Genomic DNA, 16189 nt, shown 5'->3' with positions numbered 1-16189 from the left:
TTGTCTTGTCTTTTAAACTGACATCTTATTGAGACATAGGCTTCACAGTTTGAGAATAGGAATTACAGTTATAGTTATTGTATCTTGTAAAATAGATTTAGCCAAGCCCTTGGCACATGCTATAATTAAAGCAAAACAAAATACCCCTCTCCAAACCTTGTGATTTCAGTGACTTATTTTTTAGCTTCTTTTTCTGCCTCTATACAGAAGATATGAAGATAGCACTCATTTTATTATATTCTTGGTAATTTAATAGATGTTGATTTACAAATCAGTTTATATATTAGAAGATAGCAGATTATGTGGGGCACGCCAAGGTTTGAAATGTTTACAATGCCAATAACTTGTCATGTTGAAAATTGTTCAGTTTAACCCGTCTTGAATCCTATGTTGACATGAATGCTAAGAGAATTACTAATGAATGTATTTTAGGAGATTGACTATATTTTCTCTTGTCTTGTTTTATTTTCCCCCTCTTTTAAATGCTCCAAAGTTATCAAAGTTATTTGGGAAGGAGAGTAGGACTCCAGGTGCACTGCTGTCTTTCTAGCTTTCTTAAACCTCTTCCTCTTCCAGCCCATGTATATTTCCAGTTACCTTCTCTTTGGTCTCCAGGCTAGAGGTGTCCCTCCTGCTGTCCAAGACTAAACTCTTCTCTCGAGGTTTTGATCGTTTTTCTTTCTCTTCTAAACTACCTGACGTTCATTTTCCTTTTTCTCCTTTGTATCTTAAACCTTTCCCTACTTTGTCTTTCCTACCAAAAGCCTGCACCAAACAAAACAACCAGAACATCTCTGGTACATATATATCTTCCCGCAACCTGAACTTCTTCTTCTTCTTTTTTTTTTTTTAAATTATCTACACAGTAGTCTATTTTTAAAAATAATTCTTTATTTATTTTTGGCTGTGTTGGGTCTTCGTTTCTGTGCGAGGGCTTTCTCTAGTTGCGGCAAGCGGGGGCTGCTCTTCATCGCGGTGCGCGGGCCTCTCACTATCGTGGCCTCTCTTGTTGTGGAACACAGGCTCCAGACGCGCAGGCTCAGTAGTTGTGGCTCACGGGCCTAGTTGCTCCGCGGCATGTGGTATCTTCCCAGACCAGGGCTCGAACCCCTGTCCCCTGCATCGGCAGGCAGACTCTCAACCACTGTGCCGCCAGGGAAACCCTGCAGTGCTTTTATCTTTCATGATTCCGTGCCCTTCACTTAGTGTTCCAATGGTGAGGGGTGTGCTTCTACCCGCTTACAATCGGCCCAGTAAGCTCCCCCTTCTCCTTCAAGGTCAGCTCAAATGTCACCTCGGGATGCTTCCCTCGTCAAGTCAGTTGTATTGTTGAAATGTTTATGCCTATATTTTAGCTCTTATTCTCTTTGGGATATAGTTATTTATTTAAATACTCTTTTGCGCTGCTGGAGCCAAGTTTTACACAGGTGTGTATTGTCAGCAGCTATCAGTAGGCAAAGAGCAGTTCCTCATTGGATGAACAGATCTTAGCAAAACCTAAAAGTACAGAATTCAAGATCTCATAGGCACAGGTAATGGTGAATACTCTAGCTTAATGTTGTTTATTGTTTATGTTGTAAATATAAATGTTGTATCTTGGTTTATTGTTTTGGATGGGCAGGGGCTGTGGCTTGAGAATGTATTAGCACTTGTGCTTAGGGTTTTCTTTCATAATCCAAGTTCGGAGGGGTAAGTTTTAAAGATGAAGCTACGGAAAGAAAGGAGTGGAGCTACGGTTTCAAATTATGGAGCTAATAAAGGTGTGGAGGGTTGGAAGTACACTGGATTCTCAGACAAGTGCCCAAACCATGTAGATGGCAGATATCAGGCTGAAGGTTGGCTATGATGCAGGTGAAGTGAGGAGGAGACCCCTAGATGGGGTTGTACCTCCCTAGGGCATGACGTGTAGCTGTGCACTGCGTGTTGCATACACCTTAACATTTCCCCGGCTTGTCTCAAGTGTTCAACTTTCTACAACATGTTTTTGAAAAGAACTTGTGTTGACAGGTTTGATGTTTATGTGGTTCTAGTAGGGAGTCTTGGAAATCGTAGTGGCCATTTTAAAGGGAAAGAAAGAAAAGAAGGGAAAGGATGGAGGGTAGATTAGGGTGGGGGAACAGTTTTCCTTCTACAAGTTGAGTAAAAAACCTAAATAAATGGTCGAAGATTACTATAGGTTAATATTTGACTTGTAAGAATAAATGTAATGATATATTCAACCATTTTGAGGAGAAAGCCTAGATGAATGTTTTTGATGATTGAAATTCTGTGTTTAATAGTAATTTGCATTCATTTAGCATTTTGCACTTTACCGGTAGCTATTGTGGTGGCTATCCTGTGATGCTCACAAGAATCCAATTATATTGGCAGGTTATCTCCTGGTACCTTCGTTTTACAGACTTCGTTAGCTAAGTGACAACATGGAGATACGTCCAGACTGTTGGAGCATGAATTTAATGTTGCTGCAGATTGGGAAGAGTAAATAATTTCTCGGCAATGACCTCTTTATTTCGGAAACATAACTTTGGGGGGAGTGGGAAGGTGTAGGATTTTTCTTGGGTCTAGAGGGTGGGGCAGAGTTGGGGAGCTTTTGGGGTCTGCTGGATGTCTAGCATCAGGGCTCTCTGTTTCTTCTGGGCCTTGGACAGCCATAAAGGGTCTCTATTGCTGGTTGTCTCCTCAACAGTGTCTCGTCCCTTTCCTTCACATCTGGGCAGGGCAGTCTGCAATAGGGAAAGGCAATGGAATTATTAGGCAGAATCTGACATCTAGTCTGGGTTCTGCTCCTGACTTACTGTGTAACCTGGACAAGTAACCTAACTTCTGGGTTTCAGGTTCCCCGTGTATGAAAGGCAAGAACTAGAGGTACATAAATGCTGAGATCTCTTTTGGTTCTATATTTCTTTATTCTATAAGAACCCCATTTTGCTCAGTCATATGTAGGGTGTTGCACAGGTGCTAGTATGATCTTTGTTTCTGCTTTGCATGTGACGGGCTTTGTGATAAGTACTTTTATTTTTTAATCTGTAAGGCAAGGAGGGTCATTACCACGTTATTAGCCGTAGCATTTGTTCATCTTAAATGTGAGACGAATGAGCCTAAACATTGTAATCCCGTAATGCCTTCTTTGTCCTCCCCAAGGGAATTGTCCACTTTGCTGTGTCTTTCCTGTACCTCTGTTATAGCCCTTATCACATGTGGTATAATTATTTGTTTATATATCTGTCTTCCCTGCTAGACTGTGAATTCCCTGAGGGCTGGTGTGGGGAAGAACTTTCCAGTCCTAAGGGCTTAGACCAGTGTCTGGAGTGAAGGAGGAACTCAGCAAATGTTTCTTAGACGTAAGTGGAATGAAAATAATACATTTTAAAGTAAATGCTGGATTACTGTACTGGTCTGAATGTGTAATTCTAATAGTGATGCTTTTGAGTTTTGAAGTTAAAAAAAAAAGGGGGGGTGGATTGGTTATTGCTTTGTCCTAACACTTTTTAGATGGTTTCAAAACATTAACTTTTTTTTAGAGATTCCCAACCGCCATCCCTTTATTCTTTTTCTTCCCTCCTGTACCTGCTCTCTCTCCAAACCCCCTGTAAAAATCTGGGGTCATACAGAACTTTTCTTTCCCAGAGTCTCATAAATCTGTAATACTTTCTAATGTTACATTTTACAAAATGTGGTAGGAAAGAGACTTTGTGAATGGCTCATGTGCAGTTGTGCAAATTATTCTGGGTTTAGAGCCTGAGAGAAGTTAAACCGCGCTGGTGTGTGGTCAAAAGATAACTTCGGCATAGCCGTGGAAGTAGTGTAGTGGTTGTTTTGTTTTTTTGTTTTTTGTTTGGTTTGTTTTTTTCTCTTTTGTTGACACCAGATAGCAATGATCCTACGAAACGTGGACTGTTAGAAAATTCCATAGACCAGTTGAAGTTCATCCAGATTGAGAGAGTCGTAAAACTTTTCTCCATGTTTATTCAGGAAGGATAGTCTTGCATGATGATTGGTATATAGGAAGGTTGGATTCTCTGTAAAATCAGTAGAGTCAGAAACAGAGGGGTGGTTTTCTATTTTTTGCAGTACTTTTTAGGTTATTTTAGGGTTATGCCAGAAAGTTGTGTTTGCTTTTTTTCTGGTTTGACAGATGATGATTGCTTCTCAAATGGAGGCTGGATGAATAAAGGTGGGAGACTGAAAGGAACCATCTTCCTCATTGTCTTTCTGTGACACTGAGTTTGTGTGGCACAGAGTTTGTGTCCCTTATGGTTTTGGAGCTTTGAGTGACCATCAGGTTATTCCATCCTCCACATCTTATTCAGTTCCATTCCTTTTCTTCTAAGGCAGGAAGTAGGACATATATATATTTATTTATTTATTTACTTAACTTATTTATTTGGCTGCGCTGGGTCTTAGTTGTGGCACGTGGGATCTTCCTTGCCGTGTGAGGGCTCTTTTAGTTACCGCATGCAGGATCTAGTTCTCTGACCAGGGATCGAACCCAGGCCCCCTACCTTGGGAGCACAGAGTCTTAACCACTGGACCACCAGGGAAGTCCCAGGACACTTTTTAAAAGTCAAGAAATTATGATACTGTGTTTGATTCTGTTTACACATCAAACTCACATATACAAATGTAGGAAACCCCTCCTCCCCCCCTGCTCCCAGCCAACTCCCTTGAATACTTAAAATATAATATTCTGAGGATAAACGTCTAATTTCCCTTTTTAATGGAGCAACAAAACAGTGTCAAAACGAGGCTATTTAGGATCTTTCTAAGACAGGTGTAATGGATACACGTTCATATGAACAATTTTTTTATATTTAGACATTTGTGGATGTTTCAGCATAAGTATTTTATGTACTTTAACGTGTTTAAAATCTTATTGGAAATAATTTAAATGACACTGGACCTCGTTTGTATTCAGTAACTTCTCTGCCAGTAACCCACTGAGTAACCTTATTTATAAGTTATTTCACTTCTTTGGGTTTAATTTACTCATTTGGAAAGCAAGGGTGTTGAAATTGAGGTAATGCAGCATTGGTGGAAAAGTGCATTGGCTTTGGAAGGTAACTATGCTCCCCACTGTACCACCAGCGCCACTAGTAGGCTTTGAGGCAGACCAAATTGGTGTAAATTCTGGCTCTACCACTTATTGGGTATATGAGTTTGGAAACTCATTTAAATTCTCTGGGTTCTCTTTTATCCACTGTATTAATGGTTTGTTCTTTTTCCAAAACATAGTGCCACAGAACTCACCTTCTGTCTTAATTCTCTTAACCTTTGTTCGAACAATGAGATTCTGATGTCTTATGGGCAGGATTGAAGCCAGCAGAAGACCTTGAGCAGTAGCGTTGGGTTCTATTATTAAGAAAGTAGCTGCCTTAGTCAGCTTGGGCTTCCATAACAAAAGGCCATATACTCTCTTGCTTAAACAGCAAGTCTGTTTCTCATGCTTCTGGCGGCTGGAGGTCCAAGATCAAAGTACCAGCGTGGTCAGTTTCTGGTGAGGACCCCCTTCTTGGCTTGTAGGTGGTTGCCTGATCTCTGTGTCCTCACATGGCGAGATGAGAGAGAGCGAGAGAGAACGAGCAAGCTGTCTGGTGTCCCTTCTTAGGCGACTAATTCCATCACGATGACCCTACCCTTATGGCCTCATCTAAATCTAAGTATCTCTCAAAGGTCCCATCTCCAGCTACTATCACTTTGAGGGTTAGTGCTTCAATACGTGAATTTTGGGGAGATGCAGTTCAGTCGATGGAAGTAGGGGAGTTAGGAGGCACAGGGGTGATGAGAGATGCCTGGGACAATTGTAGAGATCTACCAATGTCAGCTTCACTGGATCCAGTGCTCATGTCAGTAGTTCTGAGACTTCTGCATTCTATGGAGCAATACATTTTAGAAAAAGGTTTGGAGCCAGTATTTTTCCAAGTAAGCATATTGAAGTAAATGCCATTCTACTGCGGTTTTTATTGAAAAAATACAGCATTTAAACAATGTAGGAGGAATACAGTCTGAATAAAAGATGCTTTGAATTGAATAAAATTGGCTCTACTAAAAAAAATCACCAAATTGCCCTTTTGTGAACCAGTGAAAACTTTGTGGTGGGTGGATAGTGAAGTTTACTTCCATTATATAGAATGTCTTTTTTTTTTTTTTTTTTTTTGATACGCGGGCCTCTCACTGTTGTGGCCTCTCCCATTGCGGAGCACAGGCTCCAGACGCGCCGGCTCAGCGGCCATGGCTCACGGGCCCAGCGACATGTGGGATCTTCCCAGACTGGGGCACGAACCTGTGTCCCCTGCATCGGCAGGCGGACTCTCAACCACTTGCGCCACCAGGGAAGCCCTTTTTTTTTAAATTTAAGTTTTATGTTTGTTCATTTTGACAGAGGTTAATCTCTTCAGAGCTGCTACTGAAACATATTTTCATTAAGTTCCTGTAAAGCAAACCTTACCTTTTCTCTAGGAGCGATATCTTGTTTATTTAAGTATCTAATGTGTTTTGTTCGTAATAAAAAACACCTTTCTTTTATTTTTTTTTTTAAGACTATGGTAGGTTAATGTGAACATATAATACTCATTGACTTAAGAATTGTTTGTTAGGGGAGCAGTGTGGTACAGTAGCAGGGTCAAGTTATACAAATGCGTACGTGGATCCAGCCATAAAGGGTCTGACTATCTTGGTCCTGATTTGTTAATGTAAATATCTATTCTGGGGGAAAAAACAAGCAGAATTTAAATTGCGGAAATGTAAAGGGGGGGTGTGTTGGTATTGTAGAATAAAGGAAGATAGGTTGTTTTTCAGATCTCTCTGACCTGAATCTTAAAATATTTCCTATAGTGACTTTAAGTTTTTGCTTCCATATGTAGTTGTATTATGACAAATGGATGTAGGATTACCTTTTGTATCCATCATTGCTCAGTTTAGGATGACAGTACAATAATAAAACAGAGCTTTATCAACTTTGTAACTATATGATAATACCTATAAATCTAGATTAAAATGAGCCTCCATTTAAATACTGTGAGTGAATAAGCAAATTCTTTTACAAATGAATCAAAATCCAGTTTTCAGTATTTAAAAATGAAATATCTATATATTTGAGTGGTTTTTCAATACCAAAATGTATATATCAGTTTATAAATAAAGCTGATTAGACTATATGTGGTACACATGTATCAGTACTTTTGGTGTCTATTTATGGGTGGATTAAAATGACACGAAATAAAAACAAAGTTGAGGGGTGCAAACCCAAAGCAATGTAAACGCGATACAAAAAAATGAGGAAAGAATTCCTAGCAGTAGTAGAATAGTAAGTAAGCAATTATAATCATAGGATTACAATTGTACCGTTAAAACTATTCTTTATGTAAAATGTTCTTCCTTTAGTGGGTAGAACCGGCAGCAGGAGGATGACTGTTTCTTTGACCCATGTGGATTTTCTAGCTGAGGAATGAAGTAACTTGGAACCTAGCTGGGCTTTTCTACTGAGCATGCCCTTTTCCAGCAGGGTCTGGCCTGGGTGGGGCCGGTCTTGCTCATTAAGCTGTTGGAAGCTGGATTTCCATCAGCTTTCGAGTCTTCTAATGACAGGGAACAGCAGACAACAGGCTCGATGTACTTTTTTAAAAGCTGAGTATGTATTTGAAGGGGGAGATTTTTAGGAAATTTCTGTTGTAGCAGTTAGGTTTGGTGATACATGCTTGTTTGTTTTTGCTTTTGAAGAAAGTTTGCCTTTGGGACTATCAGTATCTAGGAGACTGAAAATTTGGATAATACTAATGTACAGGGTAGATGGAATCTGATTATGTGTACTATCTGGCAAGGGAATATATTCAGTTATATTTGAACCAAGCACTGTGAAACGTACGTATGTACTTTTAGACCATTTATTTGCAAAATTCAAATGTTAAATTTTGTTAGGTTATCTTTAACATAATTGCTTTTTTAGGTTTGACCTATGAGAATAATGAAGCCAGCTGGTTTTATATATTTGCCCTGCTGTTTCACAATTGATTTGTTCAGTGGTACAGTACACTATACGAAAGTTAATTATTCCTAAAGCACAGTGAGGACTATATGTAAGGTTAATAGTGTACAGTTTATTTTTTTTAACATGTTAAAGGATGATAGATTTCTATTTAATTAGCACGAAGATGAAGCATTTTATAAATTAACTCCTTTGATTAAAAAAATGTATTGTGGCTAGCAGAGATTTGAATTTGTTTTTAGAATCTGCAGATGAGTGGCCATTAAGAACTATCAAGAATTGTACATTGTTTTAATGCTGTCACAGCCTAAGTAAATATTAATTGAATAATAGGTATCAACATCTTTTACCGAATATTTAATCTGTTGTTACATTGAAGAAATGTGAAAACTCACCGTGTTGCCCAGATTCAAGCATCCAGACTTAGAAAAAATCGTCTTTATGCTTTTTCTTGATATACTTTACCAGTCTAACAACCTTCCTTCAAAAAGAACCTTGCTTTGATGCTACTTTCTAACAAAGTGAAAAGCAGTACTACTGTGATGGCCAGATGACCTCTGTAAGTTCCTTCTTTATTGTTGACACTGCAGGGAATGTTTTTATAAGACTGAGGTAATTACCTAGTATTTTTTGGGGGGTGCATGTATCCTTGTGAAGTTTAAGTTTTCTATTTTTTAGGTTCAACAAAGAATTGTCTTTTCAAATTATTGGCAACTCGGGTGAGGGAATAGATGACTGTGGAGTTGATGCCGATGATCTGGACAGCCATTCATAGGACCCGCACCTCCCCTGTGGACCATCTCCTTTGGAGTGTTCCATTGCACGTTGTATGGTATATTGATGACCTATAGTTTAACGTCATAGCTGGATCACAAAGTTGGAAAGGGAAATTTTAAACTTTGACATTTTGTTGGCTTGAAATTTTTGGTGGATTCCAAGGGTTGAATGCCTGGCGTATTCTCCAGCAGACTCCTCCACCAAATCACGTTTACAGATGTTGAATTTTGAGAATCTTACCTCCAAAGAAACAAATATATTTAGCCAAAGTAAAAACTCGTTCTGGCCAGCCCCACCTAAAAAGTAGTTATTTGAAGCTTTTGCTGAGTAGTTTTGAACTAAACCAATGCTCACAGTAGAACTACTTGGGGGAAAAAAGTTTTTAAGCATTCCAAATGGAATGTCTGTAATTCCATTGTAGTTACAGCTTTTCCCGCCTGGTGAAAGTTGCTTTTATCATACCAGGCTTGTAGGGTCCACATGCTAACAGTCTACGGCACCTTCTGCTGACCAACTGGAAGACTGGCGTCAACACTGGGATCTGCTTACCTAAGCGAGAAAAATCGTTCAGTTTATAGTCTCATATTTTAAAAATACATGCTATGCGTTGACATAACTCTTTGGCAGTGCTGTAAATATTGTAAAATGGCAGAAGAGCTAATGACCAAAACTTAAAAAGTGAATTCTGTATTTGACAAGGTTTAGATATTTACGCCTGTCAACTGCAGCATTCCAAAGCTTATGGAGAAGAGGATTTGAAAGCGCGAGATCAGTGTAGGCTCCAGCCTGGTGGCCTTGTCATAGTGTGGGGAGTTGATTGAGTCTGACAGGCTTTTGTCTTATGACCTATTAAAGTGCAGCGTCTGCAGCCTGTGCATTTATCCTGTGCAGTTAACCTTGGTGGATTTGTCGTTAGCTTATTTGGGAAAAGCCTGCCGAACTGCTGTCATTTTTCTAGCTAAAGAATTTAGAGTTCGATTCATAGAAAAATAGTATTAGACTGGTTGTAGATTACCAGTTAATACTAAGTGAGTTTACCGATGGGGCTGAGTAGGGATCCCATGCAGAAGGTAGTTGTGGGATGAGCTCAGACAAAGTATACTCCCTGGTATCTGTAACCACCAGGAGGGAATTTTGGTGGTGTTTTTGCTCTGTTTTGAGCCTGGTTATGACATTATCAAAAGAAACTGCACAAAAGTGTATTTTTCTTCTCTCTAGAATGTTCTGTTTAATGATGGTGGTCCAAATAAATGCTCCCCGAACACTAGAAACGTCACAAAAGACATCGAGAAGCCACCGGATGCATAACAACAGTGCACTGGGAACATGCAGTTACTCATCTGCACAGAAGATTCCCCCCTTCATGGGCGCAGAGGAGCAGATGCTGGGCAGGGGAGGGGTGTAGACAGGAAACATGACATCCTTGCGCTGGTCAAGCCAATTTTATTCCTGCCTTTCCCTATAAGTGAGGAAACTGCTGACCAAGATTGGAGATGCTTGTGTGTGACCAGCTTAGGAATTTAGTAAGAATCTTCCCATTCTGTTTTACTCTCCTTTGAAAACATTTCCTCAACTTTCAGAGAAATCTGTTTCCAAGTTCCCTGTTCCAACTCCTCCAGCAGAGAATTTAGGAATAATCTTTTTGGCCTACCTGCATAGGCACCAGTTGTTAGCAAAAGACAGCTTTTTGTTTTAACTCCACGCTGAGGAGAAGAAGGATAAAAAGCTAGCAAGGTTTCCTAAGGAACTATTAGGAAAAACTATAAGTTGTTTTTTTAATAGATACTTGATATACTTCTTAAAAGGTGTCTGGCTGCTCTAAAAGCTTAGGTTTTGAGCTTGTCCCACTTTGGAGAGCAGTCTGTACAGGGTAAGAGGTGGGTTTGTGAAGTATGCTGAATCGGAGGTTAGCAGAAATCGGTTTCTTTGAGGATATAGAGATAATCTTAAACATCATATGCCAGGAAATGAGTTTCATTTTAGGTTATCTTAATGCTGCTGCTAAGCTGGAATAGACTGGAAGGCTTTTGCACCCAGACTGTTCTGAGGCCAGAACTATGTGACAGGGCAAGGTGACACCGTCACTTGTGGCAGTGTGGCATTCGGGTTGTCCCCAAGGAAGCCGACCACTTGTGCTGGGTTCACTTAATGCGTAAGATATTTTAATGCGTAAGTATTGCCTTCCTACTAAAGTGTTTATGGGCTTCAGTTTGTGCAGACTTCTGCTCAGTGAAAACTTTGTCTCCATATCTGCTCCTTTGTACCTCATCTACCCAGGGTCAACTGCCATTCCCCACAATCACTGCTATTTTCTATATGCATATACAGGCAAACATGTGCATGTGGGTTCACATATTTACACCTCCCACACGCTTTGCTTTCAACCCACAAGGTGTGGCATATCATATGTGCCATCTGAATCTTGCTTTCTATGCTTAACATGGTAACTTGGAGATACTTCTGTAACAGGAGTGGAAACCTTCCTCTTTTTAATTCTTTATAGCTGCACAGTATTCTGTCATATGAATTTAGCATAATGTCACCTATTGATGGACATTGATCTTTTGCTGTTACAGGCAGTGTTAGAGTGAATCATCCGTACATAATTTTACTCTTCTACTGGTAGCTCTCTGAGAATGCCTCTGTTGCCATAGTCTTGATCAATGATTACATAACTGAGCTTTTGGATTTTTCCATTCTGAATTTTTAGCTTGTATTTATTTTACTATGGGTGTGGTAAGCATCTTCTCATGGGTTCATGTGTCCCTTGTATTTCTTTTCTTCCTGTTGACTCTGTACTCATCCAGTAGCCACTTTTTTCCCTCTTGTGGGGGGTTGGTCAGCCTAGCCGACTTAATTTGTTTTGGAGTTTTTGATGTTGGGGGAATTTATAATCAGTACTATTTTATTTGGCTTTTTATTCAAATTACTTAAGTTTTGCTAGAGAGCAAACATGTTTCTAGCAAATATAATTGAGAGTGAGAATTAAGTGCTCCTTAAAAATTATGATGCCTGTTTGTATTTTATGAGTGTTTAACCAAGCTTTCCCATGTGTGACTTCCTGAAGAGATGACAGTGGTAGTTTTAATGTACTTTTTTTTTTTTTTTTTTTTTTTGGGTACGCGGGCCTCTCACTGTTGTGGCCTCTCCCGTTGCGGAGCACAGGCTCCGGACGCGCAGGCTCAGCAGCCATGGCGCACGGGCCCAGCCGCTCCGCGGCATGTGGGAGCTTCCCGGACTGGGGCACGAACCCGTGTCCCCTGCATCGGCAGGCGGACTCTCAACCACTGCACCACCAGGGAAGCCCAACAGTGGTAGTTTTAAAGAAAACCATGTCAGCTTTTCAAAACTAATTTCGAAATCTAAATTACCAAACTTTCTGAATTAGTGACAAGTGGTTTAAGTATATGTTAATGCTAATATTGGTACCTCTGTCCCCCACTAGGCTGGGAGTGGGCTTCTTTCATCTGTATTGCTGATATCTGGTACGTATGCTATGAAAGTCCTCAAAAAACATTTGTTTTGAAAGAAGGGGCTTAGATAGTGATATAACCCACATCCTGAAAGTGGGTAAAACTTATCAGGGGCTCAATTAGAACATGTTGCTTAGGATTGTAAACTACCAAATGGTAGTAATAGCTTATTGATTTTTGTTTTTCAGCAAGTAATGAACTGTAAGGCATTATGCTAGGTGCTGGTTGTAGAACAGTGAAGTTGTTTGGGACTGGTGGCAGGATTGCCTAAAGCCTCTGGAGCTGGCTGGCCTGGGTCTGGGTCCTGCCTCTTCCATTTATCGGTTGTGTAGCTCTGCTCATGTTATTTATCCTCCTTTTACCTTCTTCATCTGCAACGTGGGAGTAATTTTAGTTCCTACCTCAGAGGGCTGTGAATTAAAGGAATTGCGACATGCAGAGTCTCTGGAATACTGCTCAACCGATAGCTCATATTATCATTATTTATTGTTATTTCTGTCCTTACTGTTGATTCTGTCACTACCATTAGTGAAGAAACAGATACAGTCCCTTCTTTTATAGAATCCCTATATGATGACAGTGGCCGGCCATTTATTATGAATTTATTATGTGCCGGGCACTTTATGTATAGCATCTCATTTAATCCTTAGGGTCACCGGGCAGGTATGTATTAATATCCCTGTTTTGCTTATGAGGAAGATGAGACTCAGTGACGCTAAATAACTTGTCCGTGGTTACGTGGCTAGTATGAAACAGAGCTGGAATTCTAATCCTGGTCTGTTTAGTTCCCAGACTTCATCTCCAAATCATCATGTTATTTTATCCAAAGATTAGTTCGTTTCGCACACAAAGAATGTAGCTCCAGCTCTGGCCTTTACAAAAATCAGGGCCCCATCTGAGAGAAGGAATTTGAGCAAATGCAGTTCATCAGTAATTCTGACCATACAACTCAGTGTGCATAGTTGATTAATGAAGCCAGCAGTGTTCTGGGTGTCTCTGTCACTTGGTGAGGGTGCGCTGTCAGAGTGCCCCATATGACAAGGTTTATATGCATTTTGATTATGAGAATGATGTACAGTATTGTGACCCTTGACGATTTATGCACAGCCTCTGGTATACTGAGCTCCAGGGAAGGGCAGCTCTTCCTACGATGACCTAGTTGCTTGTGGAGGAGACTGCCTGGCACAGATTTCTTTCTTGACTTGATGAGAACAGCAGGGGCTTGCTATTAACAAATAATATTGTTAGCAATTATCTTGGGTGTTATTTGACTTGGACATTGTAGAGAATAATGCCTTGGTTTTCTTTTTTTTTTAATTTTTATTTATTTTTGGCTGTGTTGGGTCTTCGTTGCTGCGCGTGGGCTTTCTCTAGCTGTGGTGAGCGGGGGCTACTCTTCATTGCGGTGCGAGGGTTCTCGGGTGTGCGGGCTTCAGTAGTTGTGGCACACTGGCTCAGTAGTTGTGGCTTGTGGGCTCTAGAGCACAGGCTCAGTAGTTGTGGCACATGGGCTTAGTTGCTCTGTGGCATGTGGGATCTTCCCAGACCAGGGCTCGAACCCACGTCCTCCTGAATTGGCAGGCAGATTCTTAACCACTGCGCCACCAGCGAAGCCCTGCCTTGGTTTTCATATACCCTCCTCTCCAATATATGAAGGAGGGGAACTTTACACTTTGAACTCTAAGTTTAATTTGTTTCATTTTTATTTAGAGTTGTTAGGATGAAGAATTAATGGTTTCTCTCACTAACATTAACTCAAATACTAGGTTTTTAAAAATTGAGCATCTGAAAAAAGTGGAACATTTCGACAACCATAGCTCTTAGGCGTGAGGGCCGTAAAAGGCAGTGGGCAGTAATAATTAACTGAGATGGTTCTGCATGTGCTCCCAGTTTCTTAGGGCTTATTTTCTAATGCTTACTCAGGTTACACAGAGGCTAATAGTGGCTGCAAGTAACCACACCCCCGGCTTAATCGTTTAAACCGTAGGGGAGTATGTTATCTCACATAACAGGAAGCTCAAACGCTGGACCTGGCCATGTGTAGCACGCGCAGTGGGCTGGTCCTCTTCTCTGTGACCCTCTCGCCAATGCCCTCTACTATATGTTACTTTGTCTTTAGACCTTCGCGTCTCATGGAGTATTCAAGACGGTAACAGCCTTTCTAGGAATCATGTATACAGTCTTCAGAAGAAGAAGAGGGGCCGTCTCATGGCTCTTTTTAGAAGGAGGAATCTATCCCCAGGAGCCCCCACCAGCAGACCTTTTACATGTCTTTTTGGCAAAGGGAAGGGGAACTACCATGATTGCCCTAGACCAGCAGACCATTACCTTGTGGCCTGACCTGGAGCCAGCCTCCACTGGCACGCAGCGGGAAAAGTGAGAAAAGCTGAACAAAATTTGAGTTCTGTTAAAAAGTAGAAAGGTTGGAGGAAAATTCATGCTCTGAATGTAACCCGATCCTGCCTAGACTTGAATTAGTAAAGGGCTACAGTTTCTATCTTTTGTATATGTGGTTTTAATTTAAACCAGATGTTTGCTTATATCTTTATAGAAATAGTTCTGTCTCTCTTATAGGTCCTTTACCCTTTAAAGAAACCAAACAAGCGATATAATGTGTTATTAAGGTAACTAGGGTGGGCAGCATTGAGTTATGTAAAAAGTAACTCTTGTTTATCCTCACCATATAGATAATTTAAACTAACATAACAGTCCCTTTGGAATGTAGTTGTACTTATTTGGATATGGGATATAGTGTTTTCTAGACCTTTTGACACTTAAGAAAAATAAACCTACAAGGGAGAGGAATTACTTGCAGTCAGCTCTCAGCCTGCCTGTTTTTGTTATTCCTTCTCCCTCTCCAGATATTTCTTTTTCCTGTTTCCTCCCTTTCCTCCTCCTCCTTTTCCCTCCTTCGCTTTTTTTTTTTTTGCGGTACGCGGGCCTCTCACTGTTGTTGTGGCCTCTCCCGTTGCGGAGCACAGGCTCCGGACGCGCAGGCTCAGCGGCCATGGCTCACGGGCCCAGCCGCTCCGCGGCATGTGGGATCTTCCCGGACCGGGGCACGAACCCGTGTCCCCTGCATCGGCAGGCGGACTCTCAACCACTGCGCCACCAGGGAAGCCCCCCTCCTTCCCTTTTTAAAAACATGTTGGCTGTTATTTGAGAAGCATCACTCTTATTACTTCCTAAGCAGAGTTAGGTGGTTGCTGAATCATTCCTTTCTTGGGGCTGCTGTTTTGTTTCTCTCACAGTCAGCGCTTTAAGGGAAGGTCGTGGGGCTATTAAAAGCCCTTTTCTTGGGTTACAGTCTGTTTGGGGAGATGAACATAAGCAAGTGATCGTAGGTATCAGAAAGTGGCTCACCATATCCTCTGCCCGGTCACACGACGGATAAAAACAGGATTTGTCAGAGTGGAAAATGACCGAATTGGAACTGTGTACACGTTGCCAGTATTTTTTAAGTTTAATTGTTATTTGTCACACAATTTTGTTCCTGCCTCAAAACTCAAAGGAAAGCCTCTCTCCATACCTGCATTTTCAAGTTTAGAAATGCGTATTTCCCCCTTTTGTAAATCTTCAGTCCCCTAACGAATGGATTGAGCTCTGTTGATAGAAATCAAAGACCTCCTGTTGCTTGTGATCTCAGCAGAGGATGGGAGCCGCTCAGCTGGCAGCAGCACCTACCCTGTTCAGGGATTTTATTCACAGTGAGGTCTCTTAGAGTAGCACTGGTTCTCTCAAGGTTTTAAGGAAACATCTGGACCCAATAATTAGCATGAACTTCTTGCTTGAAGTTCTTTGTATGAGTGTGTAGAGTTGTGCAGGTATCTTCTTGCTTGGCTTTGCTTGCTGTTGTGCTCTGATTAAGGGCTAGCGCTTTCCAGCAGCATAATGTTACAGGGTAGGTGGTTTAAGCTAGTGGTAGTGACAGCACCTTGGAACTTACCTCCTTTTTTAA

The 16189-nt window shown here is 40.9% G+C and overlaps 1 protein-coding gene across 31 annotated transcripts in view; it reads left to right on the top strand.

Annotated features, from left to right (window-relative positions):
• Positions 1 to 16189, top strand: part of EPB41L2 (erythrocyte membrane protein band 4.1 like 2) — a 271017-nt gene that overhangs the window by 78656 nt on the left and 176172 nt on the right. For 4 of the 31 annotated variants that reach the window (XM_033867716.2, XM_033867715.2, XM_033867717.2 and 1 more), the window contains one exon: positions 3239 to 3341. The exons of the other annotated variants lie outside the window; for them this stretch is intronic. The gene's annotated coding sequence lies outside the window, so the exon portion shown is untranslated. The remainder of the gene's footprint in view (positions 1 to 3238; positions 3342 to 16189) is intronic. 31 annotated transcript variants of the gene reach the window in all.

This window comes from Tursiops truncatus, chromosome 12 (genome assembly GCF_011762595.2).
Source record: "Tursiops truncatus isolate mTurTru1 chromosome 12, mTurTru1.mat.Y, whole genome shotgun sequence".
Taxonomy (NCBI): domain Eukaryota; kingdom Metazoa; phylum Chordata; class Mammalia; order Artiodactyla; family Delphinidae; genus Tursiops; species Tursiops truncatus.
This window is presented reverse-complemented; position numbering and strand designations above follow the sequence as displayed.